General features: G+C 44.0%; 1 protein-coding gene across 2 annotated transcripts in view; it reads right to left on the bottom strand.

Moving 5' to 3' along the window:
• The window catches only part of LOC109900394 (kelch-like protein 29), a 289,438-nt gene extending 281,935 nt beyond the window's left edge, over nucleotides 1-7,503 (bottom strand). The window contains exon 1 of one of the 2 annotated variants that reach the window (XR_004211945.1): nucleotides 7,087-7,503. The gene's annotated coding sequence lies outside the window, so the exon portion shown is untranslated. The remainder of the gene's footprint in view (nucleotides 1-7,086) is intronic. The other variant, XM_031837522.1, reaches the window with a different exon arrangement.
• Between the last annotated feature and the right edge of the window lie 11,422 nt (nucleotides 7,504-18,925).

Genomic DNA, 18,925 nt, shown 5'->3' with positions numbered 1-18,925 from the left:
GACATTTTCCCCCGCTTCGATGTGTAGAATCCATTTGCACTCGGTTTGCAAATAACAGCCGGCACTCTGTTCAGAGGTGCTAAGTATTTTTGGGCCGGCAAACACTACTGGTCTTTATACACAAACAAAGGCTGGCCAGGAGGAGCTAGGAGCTAACGGTAGATTTCTGATTTTCCATGTCCACCAGACAGTGTCCCAGGCCCCCAGATCTCCCTCCTGTGTGAAGCTAGTCTGCCGTGTCATCATGTGAAGTTAACGGGTTTAGGCTGCCCCCGCTTAAACTGGACACCGCCTGGAGGGGACTGCTTATACAGGCCCAGTTCCAGACCAAACCCTTAGTTCCCCACCCCCTAGCCCCTCGCCTCTAGGCTCCTAATGGAAGTCTGAAAGGTTTGGATTAGCCAAATGACTGCATTAGCCTGGTCCCAGATCTGTTGGCCTATGCGCTTTAGCCAACTGCTCTGACTATCGTTGCCATACTATTTGTGGATTATGACTGAATAGAAAGGATTGGATTAAGCAATAATTGCTTGAAGCTTCACCTTGCCCTCTGATGTTCTCCAAATGTTTGCCATATTACTTCGATAACACCAATCACATCCTTTCAAATCTATATACAAGATGTGAAGAGGCTTGGCGGGAGCCAGGGGTTGGTTTGGAATTGGTTGATAGTCTAATCAGTGTCGCCTTTGGCCCTGGCCCCCGGGGTGCCAGCCTATTAGCTCAGATGCTAATGAAACCACAGCATATTGATGGGAAAGGTAGGATTGGTACTAGTTTCTGGAGAGGATACCACACAACCCATGAGAGTTATATGAAATAGCCCACAGTGACAATACCTTTCTGACAATGGCACACACCAAGGCAAAGCTTTAAAAAAATGTGTCGAGGCTGGCTAGAACCTGTATGGATAAAAGAAATCAACTGTTTTGCTTAGCATCCATTGCATTGTCCCGGTCATATAAATCATAGAATAGCTGAAAATAGGCTAAATTCATTCTAGGCCATCAGCTTCCGACTGAGTATATTAATATACTTTTTTTTTTAAAGGTCCAAATGTGATTTTTTTTATTTTTATGTTGAATAAATAGAATACTTCCTCTGTCACTTCATATCATTCGAAACTGATGGGCTTGATTTAGCCGCACATGAAAGCAAACCCTCTTTACCCACTTTACGTTACCATGTTATGTAGCCTAACGAATTGCCAGTCGAATATAACCCCTAAAATACCACCCCAAAAATCTAAATGTATGAGTTTAGTACAGTGGAGTTAGCCTATATTGTTTGTAGCCGGTAATATGGTGCAGCAAAGAAAGACCTAGCAAAGCTGCAGCTGGCTCAAAACAAAAGAACCATGCCTTGCCCTTAACTGCACACACAGAACTACTAACATGGTCTTTCATGGTTGAGGAGGAATTGACTACTTCTCTTCTAGTCTTTTAAAGAAACATCTGTCTATTGAAAATGCCTAACCACTTGTATAAATCTATTTGCATACACTGCAAAAACAGGCATACTTTACCCCACCAGACACGTGCGTCACTATGGGTTTTTCTACCCAAAGCAAAGACAGATTTGATCCGTTGCTCAGTTATGTATCGAGCCATGTCATCGTGGAATGCTCTGCCACCAGGTTACTCAGGCAAAAATAAAGTTTTGCTTAAAAAATATATATATCCACATCCTATATCACAGCACCTTTCCTCTTTCTAAATAACTAATTTTAGAAGAGTAGTGTGTTCTCTTGATGTCTTTCCAATATATAACTCATTTATTTTGAATTTAATGTAATATTCTGTTGTTCTTGTCTATAACTGTTCTGTACTTTGTATGTTTTATGTGGACCCCAGGAAGAGTAGCAGCTGCATGTCCACGTAGATATTGGGGATCCTAATAACTAAACCTTCCTAGAGATCGAGGCACTGAAATTCACGTAAGTGCTGCCACTTTTTGGATTGGCAAAAAAAACAGCATGGGCTGCATCCTTGCAGCAGAGTGAGCACTTCTGACTCAGTCTGTGTAGTTGTTGGGCGTTCAGAGTTGTGTGTCGCTATGAGACCATTCTGGTCTCGGTGCAGTCAAACAGCAGGCTTTTAGCGCTATGATACCACAGCCACAACCCCCGGAGCTCCTGTGTAGGAGAGAGCAGCTGAAGACAAGAGACTGCCTTCCGTAGTTCACTGGTCCCTAAAGAGGCTTGGGAAACAGCTAGCTTGTGTCCGTTCACCCCATCTACATTAGCAAGTATATTACCCTTTTACAATAGCCTCCATCCCTACCTGAATATTCTGCATACTGATCCACAGGGAATATCACCAGAGCTGAATGAGGGAGATGAGGAATGAATGTGAGAGATCTGGGGATAAAAACATTCCGAAACGGAGCCTCTAAAATACATCTTTAATTTTTTTTCAGAGAGAGAGAAAGATTGAAGTCCCATTTGGCCTTTTGTAGCCCGTTGTTCTAACACCCGTCCCATACTCTCTCGTTTAAGCACTAGCAGCCATATAAAGCCTCAGAGCTTCCTCAACATGTTTATCTGACTGTGTTGGTACAGAATTAGCATGCTCTTGGTTTGTAAGACCATACAGCCTAAACCTGGCATGGCTATTGGACTACACGCAGTCCTAAAACAGCACGGTGTGTATTCTTCTCACCGCCGCAGGTCAAAGAAACACAAAAAAAAGGATTAATATTAAAAAAAGACCGAGGGGATCAGGATTCAGGACACTGACAAGGGGCAGGATTCAGGACACTGACAAGGGGCAGGATTCAGGACACTGACAAGGGGCAGGATTCAGGACACTGACAAGGGGCAGGATTCAGGACACTGACAAGGGGCAGGATTCAGGACACTGACAAGGGGCAGGATTCAGGACACTGACAAGGGGCAGGATTCAGGACACTGACAAGGGGCAGGATTCAGGTCACTGACAAGGGGCAGGATTCTTCTAGTCCTGCTATTTCAAAATCAATGTTTATAGCCAACGATGTATTTATTTTTACACGCAACTGATTATGGCAGTAGGCCGAGTATGGCATTAGTCATGTGAACACCTTACTCTGCTCATCTTAAATATCGGCATACGGTCATAATCAAACTTGATTTCTGACCAATTTTTTGAATTATCAGGACATGTAAACACCTTAAAATGGGAGTTCCAGCAGTGCGTTTGATTTGCGCATGTGCTAGCACCTGCAGTGTTGTTCGAAAAACCTGAAAGTATGCATCGTAGAGATGAATCCGAACTCAGAATGAAATGGGTTACCCTGGTCACTGCAGACAGCTGCAGCTTTCGTTGTCTAGGTTCTCTATTCCCGACCCCAATTAAAGCATCGTAATCCGTAAGACTGAAGAATGTAAAATACATAATAATAAGAGTAATAGGCCTATACTTCGTTCAAACGTTTCATATTAAAATGGAAAAATAACGTGTGCCATTTGAAATGACTTTATTATACTACATTTTCATTTGACAAAGATGATATGTGAATAGATAAGAATGTGTTCTTAACTGACTTGCCTAGTTAAATAAAAGGTAAAAAATGCAATAATAATAGTAATAATAACCAAAAGAAATACACTACCGTTCAAAAGTTTGGGGTAACTTAGAAATGTCCTTGTTTTTGAAAGAAAAGCACATTTTGTTGTCCATTAAAATAGCATGAAATTGGTCAGAAATAGTGTAGACATTGTTAATGTTGTAAATGACTATTGTAGCTGGAAACGGCTGATTTTTAATGGAATATCTACATAGGCGTAGAGGCCCATTATCAGCAACCATCACTCCTGTGTTCCAATGGCACGTTGTGTTAGCTAATCCAAGTTTATCATTTTAAAAAGGCTAATTGATAATTAGAAAACCCTTTTGCAATTATGTTAGCACAGCTGAAAACTGTTGTCCTCATTAAAGAAGCAATAAAGCTGGCCTTCTTTAGACCAGTTGAGTATCTAGAACATCATCATGTGGGTTTGTTTACAGGCTCAAAAATGCCAGAAAAAAAAAACCTTTCTTCTGAAACTCTTTGGTCTATTCTTGTTCTGAGAAATGAAGGCTATTCCATGCGAGAAATTGCCAATAAAATGAAGATCTCGTACAACGGTGTGTACTACTCCCTTCGCAGAACAGAGCAAACTGTCTCTAACCAGAATAGAAAGAGGAGTGGGAGGCCCCGGTGCACAACTGAGCAAGAGGACAAATACATGAGTGTCTAGTTTGAGAAAAAGACACCTCACAAGTCCTCAACTGGCAGATTCCTTAAATAGTACCCGCAAAACACCAGTCTCAATGTCAACAGTGAAGAGGCAACTCCGGGATGCTGGCCTTCAAGGCAGAGTTCCTCTGTCCAGTGTCTGTGTTATTTTGCCCATCTTAACCTTTTCTTTTTATTGGCTAGTCTGAAATATGGCTTTTTCTTTGCAACTCTGCATAGAAGGCCAGCATCCCAGAGTCGCCTCTTCACTGTTGAAGTTGAGACTGGTGTTTGTCCTCTTGCTCAGCATTTCAGGTAAAATAACAACTCAATGTTTATATCCCAGGACAAATTGGGTAGCAAGTTCAAGCTAATAAGCTAAATTGCCATAAATGTTTAATGCTTTTCGACCTGTCCCCAAATAATTGGTTCAGAGTTTGTTTTGATATTTTAACCTGTGGGTCGTGATCGCGTTTGGTGTGGGGGGGACAAAATCAATTTAAGCACGATGGCGCACGCGCGCAGCCGGTTTGGGTTCCGTGTTAGGCTGGCAGTTGGTTTTTGCAAAAGGCCCCAAGTCTATTAGAGAGTAACAAACTCCAAAAAACATATACATTGATTGCCTGCCTCTGTTTGCTTCATTCGAGATCCTACAGAAGTTCACTCTGCCACAGACAGAGCTAACTAACACAGAGCTGAGCTCTCTGCCTCAGAGATCATACATCTAAACTAAGCCTTCCCCACTGCTCACTTTAATAATTCCCTGATGGTGATGCATGGTCTGCATGTTTATCACTGCGGAGGCAAAGACACACTCAATTATGCTCTTACTGTAGCAACCTTATAAGACTCCAACAACAGCACACATGCTAACACAGGCACACAAACACTTTGTGTGTGTACATACACACTCTTTCACAAACACATGCACATATTCCCTTACTTTGCCACCACCACAGCCTTATCCCTTCACAAAGACTAGTAATTGTAACTATACAGTGACATTCCTGCCCATATAAAGCTGAGGTGAGAAGCCCCTGTTAAAATGAGCCCAGCTCGGAGACAAATGCATAGTCTCACATCTTCGACTACAGATGCCTGCTACCAAAGCCCTTTAATCCTACGCTTGATTCACACTACAGTACCTGCCGGCTTTACCAATGTGATGTTGGCCATGGAAGTGTCCCGCTCCGCATGGTACCTTAATACCCACCACATCATATCTTAATATCGTATCTTAATAAACACTTGGACAGTGGCACATTTATTTGTTTATCTTTAAGTCATGGACAACTTTACTAACGATGGTGCTTTGCTAACAGTATTTCCCACTTATGGCAACCATCCTCCTAATGACTGTCGGCTAATTATCTTGGGATCCTGGAGACCTGGAGCTACAGTATGAGTGCATATGTGTCCATAAACTGACATCGGCCCACTCGATTGAGTACCCATAACCTGTAGGCTAACAGTAGGTTACAGTGGGCAAGTGAAAGTAAATTAGACTACAGCCTACTGGCATTATATTGTAGGCCTATGGGCCTATCCAACAGCTTGTGGGAGGAGTGAAGCAAGGATTTCGTGAAAACGTGTCTTTGGGTGGAGAGGCAACTCAAGGACCACTCCCGCAAAGCAGCATATAGGCGCTGTTTGAATATATTCATGTTTGAATGATCCCTTTCTTGAAATAATCATTGATCTAAATATATAGGCTATATTAGATCAATGATCATAGGGTATAGAAATAATCACCGATCTGACATGACTTGGTTGTTAGCCTAGCGTAAAATCTTCTTTCACCTATCGGCGAGGTCTCCAAGAATAGGAGGAATGAAGGATGCATAGGTTATCCCAAAACAGGGGCATTGTCTTCTCCGTTATAGGCTATGCATTTGTCTCAGCTATACTGGTAACATAGGATCCCACTTGTTCACCATATAACTGGCTGCCCGCTGGTGATTTTATTGCCCCCCCCCCACGCTCTCAATATCTCAGATTTAACAAATAAGGTTTGACATGATTATGTTGTAGTCAAATATTCTGTTTGGGCTTCTTGCGGTCAATTTGCAGTTTACAAATTATGTTCCGGTCCCCTGACCCTCCTCTGAAGAAATATTTATAAATCATTTTACAATTTTAAGAAAATCAGCCTGCAGGCTGAATCTAGTTGATGGTCCCTGGTGTAGAGGCTAGTGTCTATATCTGTAATAGGTTATAATAATGGACCGTAAAATGTCTGTCTCATATGGGGCTTTACCCAAACCCTGTGGCTATGCAAACATTCATGTGCCACTTTATTGTATAGTGTAGGCAAAGCTAATCTCCCCGCTCTGAAGTGGTAGCGTCCACTTGAAGCACAGACTTAAAAATCATCCCGTTTTCCCAGCCACAGCAATATTTCAAACCAATAAATCTCAATTTAATAGGGTAGAACATTTGGACATTCCAAATCTAAAAACAGTCTTCTATTATTCAATTTAAAGAGTGGATCATGAAAGAAAGAAAAAAATTATCACTTGAGAAATTAGAAACTAATATTATTCCATTTGAACGAGTGTATTGGATCATTAGACTGATACGCGTTTTCACGGACCCTATAAATTTAGCGCGAATATTAATTTTCTTTTCACCTAGTAGAGGCGCTTGCGCACAACATGGGAGCCGCACACCCATTTGGTTATTATGGTGCTCAGCAAGGGGTGATACAGATGAACCTGACTCCTGCTTCTGACACACATTCAGGCAAAGCTGCTTCTGACACACATTCAGGCAAAGCACGGGATACTCATAATGAGAGGTCCTCGCGTAAAGCGTAAACTTAGGCTGACACGGAGCACATTAAAAATGCATAAAGTAGTTTTTCGTGCGCTGACACGCAGTTCTCCTTACCTCCCTAGCAGCTGAGCTTCAGCACCGGCGTTCGTCCTTATGTGTGAATGCTGTCTTTATCCAGCAAAGACTGTTGTTGCTTTTTACAGCTAAATGTATTATGTTGGCCTTCTGTTGCTGAGTGTCAGGTGTCCGCTGTAACTGTCGAAGCTACTGTCTTTCCGTTGCCAATAAGTAAGCGGAGTGGTCGGGAGTTCGCAGATGCCACCAAACGCTTCTTCATCCGCTCCCTGCTCAGCGTCGGTTGGTTCTCAGATGCGAGCGCATGCCTGGTCACACAATCATACAGACAGACCGTGTGGCTACTTTACTCTCCGATACCGCTCCTCCCCTTTTACTTTCTACGGAGCCCTACAGCGCCTCTCACTTGTCTGTGGGTGGAACTGCATGAACTTGGATACATCTTGGAAAGGCTCTCTCCGTGTCAGAAATACTGGATATAATGACGAGATGCTTGTTTCCCCGCGGTTAGAATGGGATTTGTTGTCCGCCGCGCTGTCAATCTCCCGCCTAGTTCTCTTTTTGGATTTGTGGATGGGGTCTAAATTACATTACTTAAAAAAAAATATTCCATAAGGGATGTGGACGTCAACCACCGCCTGTATTCAATGGAGAGTGAGATCCTATGCTGCCATTTGAGATTATGGGTTCGAGTCCAGGCTCTTTTGCAGCCGGCCGCGACCGGGAGACCCATGGGGCAGCGTACAATTGGTCAAGCGTCGGCCGGGTTAGGGGAGGGTTTGGCCGGCACGGATGTCCTTGTCCCATCGCGCACAAGCGACTCCTGTGGCGGGCCGGGCGCAGTGCACGCTGACCCGTCGGCAGGTGTACGATGTTTCCTCTGACACGTTGATGCGGCTGGCTTCCTGGTTAAGTGAGCATTGTGTCAAGAAGCAGTGCGGCTTGGTTGGGTTGTGTTTCGGAGGATAGGATGCACGGCTTTCGGCCGTCTTACAGGAGTTACAGGAGTTGCAGCGATGAGACAAGACTGTAACTACAAATTGGATACCACGAAAAAAGGGTTAAAGGTCCTATGCTAGCCCCATGAGTATGCATAGAAGTCTCGAATTTCAACAAGGACAATTCCAAGTGTTTTTTCTCAAAGTTGCCAGGATGTCTCATGCATACATCACACTTATATCAGTACACCAGCCAGCACACACATTGATAACAACATAACCATTAAGAAACTTATAGTATAAGCCTCAAATAAAAATAGCAATTCATTTTTTATCTGGACTAAATTTGATACTCATTGCCCCCCCCACCCCCCCACAAGCGTAAAACAGCTGACAATACCATGTTTTGTATTAGGCTATGTAACATTTATTTCACAGTGGTTCCCAAACTTTTTATAGTCCCGTACTTCAGACAGTCAACCTCCAGCTGCTTACCCCCTCTAGCACCAGGGTCAGCGCACTCTCAAATGTTTTTTTTTTCTTCCATCATTGTAAGCCTGCCACACACACGCTATAAGACATTTCTTAAACATAAGAATGAGTGTGGGGTTTTGTCACAACCCGGCTCGTGAGAAGTGACAAAGAGCTCTTATAGGACGAGGGCACAAATAATAATAATAGCCAATAATTTGGAAAAGCATTCCAGGTGAAGCTGGTTGAGAGAATGCCAGGAGTGTGCAAAGTGGTCATCAAGGCAAAGGGTGACTTCATTGAAGGATCTCAAATATACATTTTTATTTGAATCACTACATGATTCCATAAGTGTTATTTCATAGTGTTGATGTCTTCACTATCATTCTACAATGTAGAGAAAAAAAACTATAATGATTAGGTGTGTCCAAACTTTTGACTGGCGCTGTATGTGTGTGATATTCTGGGCCATTGGCCTACAACATTCCTCTCAAATTCGATTTTTTTAATAAATAAAAGGAATACCCTGTAGTGATAATCAATAATGGAAGAAGACAACAGTCTGTCACAATAAAGAAAACAGGCCTGCAACACATTTTAGAATATACTCTAGACCAGCAATATATGGATCGCCGCAGGGCCCCAGTTGTGCTACACTTGTTTCCGTTGGGCTTCAACTGACCTGAACTGACCCACAATGGCATCCAGGGGCCTCAACAGGTAGCTAAGTCTGCATGCATAAAAATGTTTTGTGTCGACTCCAGCACAAAAAGAGTGGTAAAGCTTCTTTCTCAAGCTTCTGCTGAATAGCAAACACAGTACTATTTTGCAGAAAAAAAAATACGAGAAAAACGTTTAAATGTTATAGATGATTTGTGGCATGTAGCAGTTTGTGCTAGAGGGGCCTACTTTACCTTACTAGTTAGAAGTCAAGTATAAGTCTTTATTTAGTTTAGGTCCAATTCTCTGTTCTAATTATTTGTTTCTTAAAAAAAAAGATGTTTTTTTTAAAGTTACCATTTCTAATATTTGAAAATACCATGGGAATCTCTTAAAAAAATAATAATACTGAAACCTCAGTATTACAGTATGTGAGTCCTCTTTGCACACTAGAATAAAACATTTCTTATAAATTCATATTTAAAAAATCAGTGTTGGCCTATTTGCCAATTATTTTCGAGCCATAATCTGATTGAACAATTTAGTAAATGTAATTGAGAGTACAATGTATGTACTGAAAAGAAAATAGGCCTAACTGTCCTTATTTGGTCATAGCCAAAAACAGGACACACACAGACTGTATCCAGATTAAAACTGCTGACCTCATGCATTCTATGAAGGAAACAGAATCTCTAGGCGATAAACAGAAGTAATTGGGCCCAGGGGGGAGGGAAGTAACCACCACCTCATCTATAAGTGTAGCCATCTTTGTTTATCCTCTTGTTGCTGATCCAATACCACCTCAATATATCCTCAGAGGTATATTGTATTCCAAATAGCTAAGAGATAAGAGGATGTGTCCCCAATAACTTATCTGGCTAATTAAAGGTTAAACTTTTTTTTCTTTTATCAAGACAAAAAAAGAAAGAATAACCCCAAATAAACAATTTTAAAAAAGAGACTGTATGGACTGCTGAGCAAATCGTAGTGGTAGTAGTTGTCTTAAATAAAGATCTCTGCTATATAAAAGAAAGCATCCAATACCGTGCTACTGTAGAATCACCATCCTGCTCATTTGGAGCCGCAAACAACTACTGCATCTGACACGTGTTCAGTTATTGTCTCTTATGCCATTATGTTAAATAGGCAAAAACATTCAACTAAAGTTGTTCTGTAAAGATGATATAGAATAATAGAAAGGATGATATTATTGTCACCGTTAGTGACATTACAGGAGCCTAACATTAGTCCTTAGTCCAAGGACCTTAGGGATGGATCGAAACTTACACGATGGGTACCTGGAGGAAAATGGGGGAGGGTTTTGCTTTTTCAATTTTAGTCAAGGGGAAGGTTTAGTATTTTTAAAATCTAGTCCGGGGAGGGTCATGCAATTTGTATTTGATGAAATGTCAATATTTCTTAGTATTTTCATAATAAATAAACATTACTTCAAAAAGCTGCCAAAAATCCAGTGTTTCCATGTCAAACGGTTTTGCTATTTTCCAGTCTTTTGTGATAAAGCGTAATATTGGGATGCAAACTCAAAATGTAATACACTTCAACTCTATATCTGACATGGTACAGGTGTCTTCTTTTTTGAAGCCCTCAACCATGTGTGTGAGGTGTATACTTTCGTTTAAGACTACAAAGAAAGACCCTGTGTGACCCTGATTTAGCCAACTGCAGGAAAAGGTTGGGCTATATATAGATGTGAGCCCGGTTCCACCCCTCATTCTGATTCTCCCCTGCGAGCGCAATATAAAATGAGCCTATAGGCTATTTAGTGTGGTCTCAATTAAATGATCCATAGCCTAACGGATATGAAGTGCATGCTTGGGGAAGCACAGAGAAAAGTTATATTTTTTAAGTACTGCAGCTGCTGGGACGCTTTAAATAAAACTAGACTGCATTACACACTGCAGTGGATATTCCAACCCTGAGCCCTGCTCTGCTCTTGCTGATCAAAAACTATTTTGTGCACTGCCTAACCAATGGCTGTGCTGTGTAGGCCTATGGTGGCAGTTTAGGAGGAGAGTTAAAGGCTTACCCGGAAAATAATTGTTTGGTGTTCTGTTCGGTTTGAGAAGGAGAGCGCAAAGATGAGAAGGAGGACCGGAGTCAACTTTGATAGCTTTCTACTACTATAATACATTTGATTAAAAACGATATAATTCTTGCCAATGATGTAAGCCTATTAATCAGAGATATTGACCTCACCTAAGCCAGATTTGAGTAACTTACATGTACATTATGGTGCTGAAACTTGAAGCAGCAACCAAGGCACAATCAATCGTAAATGGACAGTTCATGGTGCTGAAAGTAGACAAATTTGAGTAGGCATCATTTTAATTACACTACAAACAACAAGAGGGCTTTGTGTTGTAGCCTATTTCTTCCCCAATTAAAAAATAAGACGTAGGCCTACCTGTTTGACAGAAGTAATTAATAGTGACGCACCAATATTACATTTTCAGCCAATACCTATATCCTATCTTTTCCTTGCCAAAAACACGATACCGATACTGATAACCGATATTGAAAATTTTAGAGGCCTTAAGCATTCTAGTACAGTTAAATAGTTAACACACACACATGGAGGCAGCGGTCTGAGGCACTGCATCTCAGTGCAAGAGGCGTCACTACAGTCCCTGGTTCGAATCCAAGCTGTATCACATCCGGCCGTGATTGGGAGTCCCATAGGGCGGTGCACAATTGGCTCAGCGTCGTCCGGGTTTGGCCGGGGTAGGCCGTCATAAAAATAAAAATAAGCAAGCTCATGGATGCAAACAATGCTAGCTTCACAACACATAATCCAGTCCAGTGGAGCCTCACTAGCCAGATGAAGCTAGCCTCCTGCTTATAACGTTAGCTTTGGGCAACAGGGTTAAGTAGCTGGCTAGCTAGTTATTTTGAAGTTCAATTTCAATAGGCAAATAACAAGTGGTAACCTAGCAAATACTTACAAGGATTCCTTATCAATGCTAAGAATATTGAAAATGACTACAGTTTCTACTGGTCATTGTTTTCAGGCTGGTTTTATTGGTGATAGCTAGGTACCATGCTAAAGCTAGCTACCCCAGAAGTTGTGGTCGAACAAATGATGCTTTATTACCAACACGGTGGCCGGTGTTTGCTTGTTTGCAGACTTTTTTGTACAGCTTTGACAGTGCTACTGTATTTTTTTTTGACATGCAAAACCCAAACGGCATTCCATAGTATGTATGTCGTAAAGCTAATAGCAGGGACGCTATTACTGTGTAACTCCGGTAGGGCAACATCTGAAAAATAGCACACTTGGTATTGTGTACTGGTGCTCGACCAGTTGGTGAAAGCCAACATCACTCACGAAAGAGAGTCAAGGGCAATGAATACCATTTCGCCTTTGAGTTGTCTCGCTGAAATTTTGTTACTCTTTCAAATGACTGCTCGATCCACACAGCAGACATTGTGAGCTAGTTTTGGAATGGTGAGTTGCACGTGTAGCGCAACATTTTACGTGGCATCATTACATCATGTATCTATGTTACATAGGTATGCATGTCAGCTTTGACATAGGTTTTGAACATCTGCATTAAACTGATATGTTCACCGAGATATCGTGCATCCCTAGTAATTAAGCTATAGGCAGCTACTGTGTCTCCATAGATTTGTCGGGCAATTCCTCCACCCACCATAGCCTACCTCTGTGCCAGTGAAGGGCTGTTAAGTTAAATTAAAACCAAGACTTGAATTGATAGGATATGAGATGGTATGCCATAGGCCTGTGCTTTTTATTAATGAAAATTGCAAAAAGCACTACCCCTTGTTAAGATTTAGAAGAAAACAAAACGGATACGATTTGCCTGTATGAAGTGATCTATAACAGCGCTTTGTTCCGTGATGCTTTATGCTGGAATCAAGCTAAAATACCTGCAGGAAAGATGTGACTTCAATATATGTGGGGATATCATTGTTTAGTTTCTTTGACATTGAGGCTGAGCTTCAACCTTCTTATAGCAGGGGAGACAAAAAAATGACTTTGCTTGGGAAGTAATCTAATTCTAATTCTTTCAATTGATTAAGCTATTCACTTTCTGTACAAATCAAATCAAAATCAAATAAAATATTATTGGTCACATACACATGGTTAGCAGGTGTTAATGCGAGTGTAGCGAAATGCTTGTGCTTCTAGTTCCAACAATGCAGTAATATCTAACAAATAATCGAACAATTCCCAACAACTACAAGTTGTCTCAACAAGTCACTCTTGACCCAAACTGCTACAGACCTATATCTATCCTACCCTGCCTTTCTAAGGTCTTCGAAAGCCAAGTTAACAAACCATTTTGAATCCCACCGTACCTTCTCCGCTATGCAATCTGGTTTCAGAGCTGGTCATGGGTGCACCTCAGCCATGCTCAAGGTCCTAAACGATATCTTAACAGCCATCGATAAGAAGCAATACTGTGCAGCCGTATTCATTGACCTGGCCAAGGCTTTCGACTCTGTCAATCACCACATCCTCATCGGCAGACTCAACAGCCTTGGTTTCTCAAATGATTGCCTCGCCTGGTTCACCAACTACTTCTCCGATAGAGTTCAGTGTGTCAAATCTGAGTGCTTGTTGTCCGGGCCTCTGGCAGTCTCTATGGGGGTGGCCACAGGGTTCAATTCTTGGGCTGACTCTATTCTCTGAATACATCACTGATGTCGCTCTTGCTGCTGGTGAGTCTCTGATCCACCTCTACGCAGACGACACCATTCTGTATACTTCCAGCTCTTCTTTGGACACTGTGTTAACAACCCTCCAGACGAGCTTCAATGCCATACAACTCTCCTTCCGTGGCCTCCAACTGCTCTTACATACAAGTAAAACTAAATACAAATACCTAGGTGTCTGGTTAGACTGTAAACTCTCCTTCCAGAGTCACATAAAACATCTCCAATCCAAAGTTAAATCTAGAATCGGCTTCCTATTTCGCAACAATAAATCCTTCACCCATGCTGACAAACATACCCTCGTAAAACTGACCATCTTACCGATCCTCGACTTCGGCGATGTCATCTACAAAATAGTCTCCAACACCCTACTCAACAAATTGGATTCAGTCACAGTCACAGTGCCATCCGTTTTGTTACCAAAGCCCCATATACTACCCAGCACTGCGACCTGTACACTCTCGTTGGCTGGCCCTCGCTTCATACTCATCGACAAACTTTTGTGTTTTCTTTGTTTTAGTGTTGGTCAGGACGTGAGCTGAGTGGGCATTCTATGTTGTGTGTCTAGTTCTCAATCAGTGGCAGGTGTTAGTCATTGTCTCTGATTGGGAACCATATTTAGCTAGCCTGTTTTGTGTTGTTTTTTTGTGAGTGGTTGTCTTCTGTCTTCGTGAACTGTTTTGGGTTTTCATATTTGTTGTTTTGTATTTCGTAGTGTTCATGTTTACCGTCTTTATTAAACATGATGAACACTAACCACGCTGCGCTTTGGTCCTCTCCTTCATCCACAAAAGAAAGCCTTTACAGAACCACCCACCACAAAAGGACCAAGCAGCGTGGTAACGGGCAGCAGCAGTAGCCAGCATCACAAGACTCATGGACATGGGAGGACGAGTTGGACGGAAAAGGTCTCTGGGCAGAGCCAGGGGAATATCGCCGCCCCAAAGCAGAGCTGGAGGCAGCGAAAGCAGAGAGGCGGCATTATGAGGAGCTCGCACGGCAGAGCGGCTGGAAGCCCGTGAGGCAGCCCCAAAAATGTATTGGGCGGGGGCACAGGGAGAGTGTGGCAGAGTCAGGAGTCAGACCTGAGCCAACTCCCCCTGTTTTCCGTAAGAAGCCAAGGAGGAAACCAGGTCCGGTCAGGGTGGTAATGGAGCAGTCGGCGAAGTTGAGGGGTGAGTCTGAGATTGTCGAGGAGTTGTTATACAGATTAGAGGAGAGTGAACGGAGGGAAGATTATGAGACATTTGAGGAGTTGTTGATGAAATTGGAGGAGACTGTTCGTTTGGCGCAGTATGCACGGCACTCGTCCTGAGGTGCGTGCTAGTCGTCTGGTGAAGACTGTGCCAGCTCAGCGCTACAGTGCTCCTAGCCTTGCTAACCATGGCGGGCGTTGTACTGGTCAGGCACCGTGTTATGCGGTGGAATGTACGGTGTCCCCAGTACGCATGCTTAGCCCGGTGCGCTACATCCCAGCTCCCCACATCTGCCGGGCTAGACTGAAAATCCAGCCAGGGCGGATGGTGCCAGCCCTGCTCTCAAGATCTCCAGCACACCTTCACGGTCCGGTCCATCCAGTGCCACCTCCACGCACCAGCCCTCCGGTGGCAGCTCCCCACACCAGGCTGTCACTCCGTCCTTTGGCTACAGGTTCTCCCGCCTGTCCAGCGCTGCTAGCGCCTTCCATTTCTCCAGAGCTGCTAGAGTCTCTCATCCTGTCCAGAGCGGCTAGAGTCTCCCGCCTGTCCAGAGCTGCTAGAGTCTCCCACCTGTCCAGAGCTGCTAGAGTCTCCCGCCTGTCCAGAGCCGCTAGAGTCTCCCGCCTGTCCAGAGCCGCTAGAGTCTCCCGCCTGTCCAGAGCCGCTAGAGTCTCCCGCCTGTCCAGAGCCGCCAGAGCCGCCAGTCAGCATGGAGCCGCCAGAGCCACCAGTCTAGCATGGAGCCGCCAAAGCCGCCAGTCAGCATCGAGCCGCCAGAGCCACCAGTCAGCCAGGATCCGCAAGAGCCGGCAGACGCTTCTCTTGTTTTGTATTCGTTCCATGTTCGTTCTCATTAAACTCACAGTGCATTTGCTTCCACACTCCCTGTGTCTACGTTAAAGAACACTACCTCAAAAATATGGAAGCAGCAGAAAAGATATATACAATATATATTCCTGACGGGCGGTGAACAGGGACACCTACTCCACCAACACCAAGATCAGTTGACTCAACTGTGTGCGACTGGATGGTGCCCTCCACCACCTCGACATCACCCGAGAGGATTCACATTCAAATAGCAGAGGTCATCCTACCACGAGTCGTCCCAGTGAGCCAGTCCCCCAGCCTACCCACCAGTCCGCCCAGGTCAGTGATGCCCAACTGTCTCTCCAGTCCTCCCTCTATTTCACCCATCAGATGGGAGCCCCCACCACCAAAAGGTCCAAGGTTTCCACGGTCATTTCCCTGCTTACCGGGCAGACATTGAAGTGGGCTGCGGCCATCTGGGAGAGAGGAGAGGAGGAGCTGGGTTCGTGTAAGGTGCTTATGGGTCTTTTCAGGACGTTCATCGACCATCTACCAGAAGGCCCAGAAGGAGGTGAGCGAATACTCTAACTCTGGCATAGTCCCCAGGCCACTGCAGAGTACGCCCTCACCTTCTGGATCGTGGCAGCCTCTAGTGAATTGAATAGGGCACTCCGCACCCTATTCCGAAGAGGACTGCGCAAGGAGTCCAGGCGGAGTTAGCGTGTCGGGGACAACAACCTTTCCCTGGATGCGCTCATTGCGATGGCCATCCATCTGGATAACATTCTTCGGGAGCGTCGGCGGTCCCCTCGTTCCTCGGCTTCCTCCTTTGGCCATCCTGAGGCAGGGCCTGACCCTATGGAGATAGGGGTCACACACATCCCTCGCCACTGGACACCCAGGTATCACCCACAACATCCAATCCCGTTCTGATAAATACTTGTGGCCCACTTTGGCGCAGGACGTCACCCACTATGTCAACTCATGTCGGGTATGTACTCAATCCAAAACTCCCCGGCAAGCTCCAGCAGGGAAACTACTTCCCCTACCCGTGCCTCAGTGGCTTTGGTCACATCTGTCCATAGACTTTGTAACTGATCTCCCCTTTTCTGATGGTTTTACCACTATTCTGGTTGTTGTTGACAGATTCTCTAAACGCTGCCGTTTTATCCCTCTCTCTGGTCTACCTACCGCTCTCCAGGTCGCTGAGGCACTATTCTAGCAGGTCTTCCAGCACTATGGCTCCGTGGACTCCGAGCCAGACCAAAACTCCTGCGGTGGAAGAGTGGTTCAGGAGCACAGAAGAGGTATGAGACTCCAATGTGCCGTCCGTCGTCTGAAGGAGCAGTAAAGGCTCCTGTGTTCCATCCTGATAGTTACGTCCCGGCGTTGTGGGGGTTGGCTCGAGTACCCGGTGGACTGGGAGGGGTATGTTCCAGAGGAGCGGTGTTGGGTTCCGTTGTACAACATTCTAGATCCCAACATCATTCGAGATTTCCACCTACGCCTTCCGGACCGGCCCGCTACTAACCACCGATCCTGTCAACCCATTATGCACACCTGGCAACCATTATTACGCACACCTGCGCCCAATCATCAGTCACACCTGAACTTCATTACTACCTTGATTACTTACAATTTATCTAACACTCAGTCATCAGGTAGTATTGTTTATGTTTTCCTTGTTAGACCCTTCTCTTGTTTTGTGCACTTGCTTCCAGACTCCCTGTGTCTACGTTACACTAGCCCTATTAAAGATGTGTGTCAATTAAACTTTTGTTTCATAAAAATGATTTCTTGCCGTTATGAAAGATAAGGTCCTTAAGCTTCCAAAACAGTACCGCAAGCAATGTGTGTTAATGTTCAGACTGAGCGTCGCTGCTTTGAACAAAACTCCCCCCTACAGAAGACGCATTCGTCCAATGACTTATGTTCAATTTAATGGAATTGAGTCATGATCAAGGGCTAACGAGCAACTAACTGGAAAGGGTTACCAGATTTTGTATCCCAGCACCAGAACCCCAAATACCATGCATTGACATTAGTGACAGTCAACATACTGTTCTGTAGTCAGTTATGTTAAGCTGCAGTATTAGAGAAAATAATAGAACAGAGTGAAGGGTGATAATTAACCCTCTTAGAAATAAATGAACCAGAGACTCAGAGAGAAAAGGGAGATGGAGAGGGAGTGAGTTCAATCATGCTGAAAACTACAGTGAAATCAAATTTGATTTGTCACACACGCCGAATACAACAGGTGTAGACCTTACCGTGAAATGTTTACTTACGAGACCTTAACCAACAATGCAGTTAAAGAAATAGAGTAAGAAAACATTTACTAAATTAAAAATTAAAAAAGTAACAATAAAATAACAAGGCTATATACAGGGGGTACCGGTACCAAGTCAATATGCGAGCGTACTGGTTAGCCGAGGTAATTTGACTATGTATAGATAATATACAGCGAGTAGCAGCAGTGTAAAAACAAAGGGAAGGGGGTGGGGGGTCAATGTAAATAGTTCGGTGACCATTTGATTAATTGTTCTTATGGCTTGGGGATAGAAGCTAAGGAGCCTTTTGGACCTAGACTTGGCGCTCCAGTACCGCTTGCCGTGCGGTAGCAGAGAGAACAGTCTATGATTTGGGTGACTGGAGTCTTTGACAATTTTTTGGACCTTCCTCTGACACCACCTAGTATATAGGTGGATGTCAGGAAGCTTGGTCCCAGTGATGTACTGGGCCGTAGGCATCACCATCTGTAGCACCTTACGGTCAGATGTCGAGCAGTTGCCATACCGGTGATGCAACCAGGATGCTCTCGATGGTGCAGCTATATAACTTTTTGAGGATCTGGGGACCCATACCAAATCTTTTCAGTCTCCTGAGGGGGAAAGGTGTTGTCGTGCCCTCTTCACAACTGTCTTGGTGTGTCTTGACCATGATAATTTGTTGGTGATGTGGACACCAAGGAATTTAAAGTTCTCAACCCGCTCCACTACAGCCCTGTCGATGTGAATGGGGGCGTGTTCGGCTCTTCTTTTCCTGTAGTCCACGATCAGCTCCTTTGTCTTGATCATGTTGAGGGAGAGGTTGTTGACCTGGCAC

This window comes from Oncorhynchus kisutch, linkage group LG12 (assembly GCF_002021735.2).
Source record: "Oncorhynchus kisutch isolate 150728-3 linkage group LG12, Okis_V2, whole genome shotgun sequence".
NCBI lineage: Eukaryota > Metazoa > Chordata > Actinopteri > Salmoniformes > Salmonidae > Oncorhynchus > Oncorhynchus kisutch.
The sequence above is the reverse complement of the archived record's forward strand: the minus strand, read 5'-3'. Positions and strand labels throughout refer to the sequence as shown.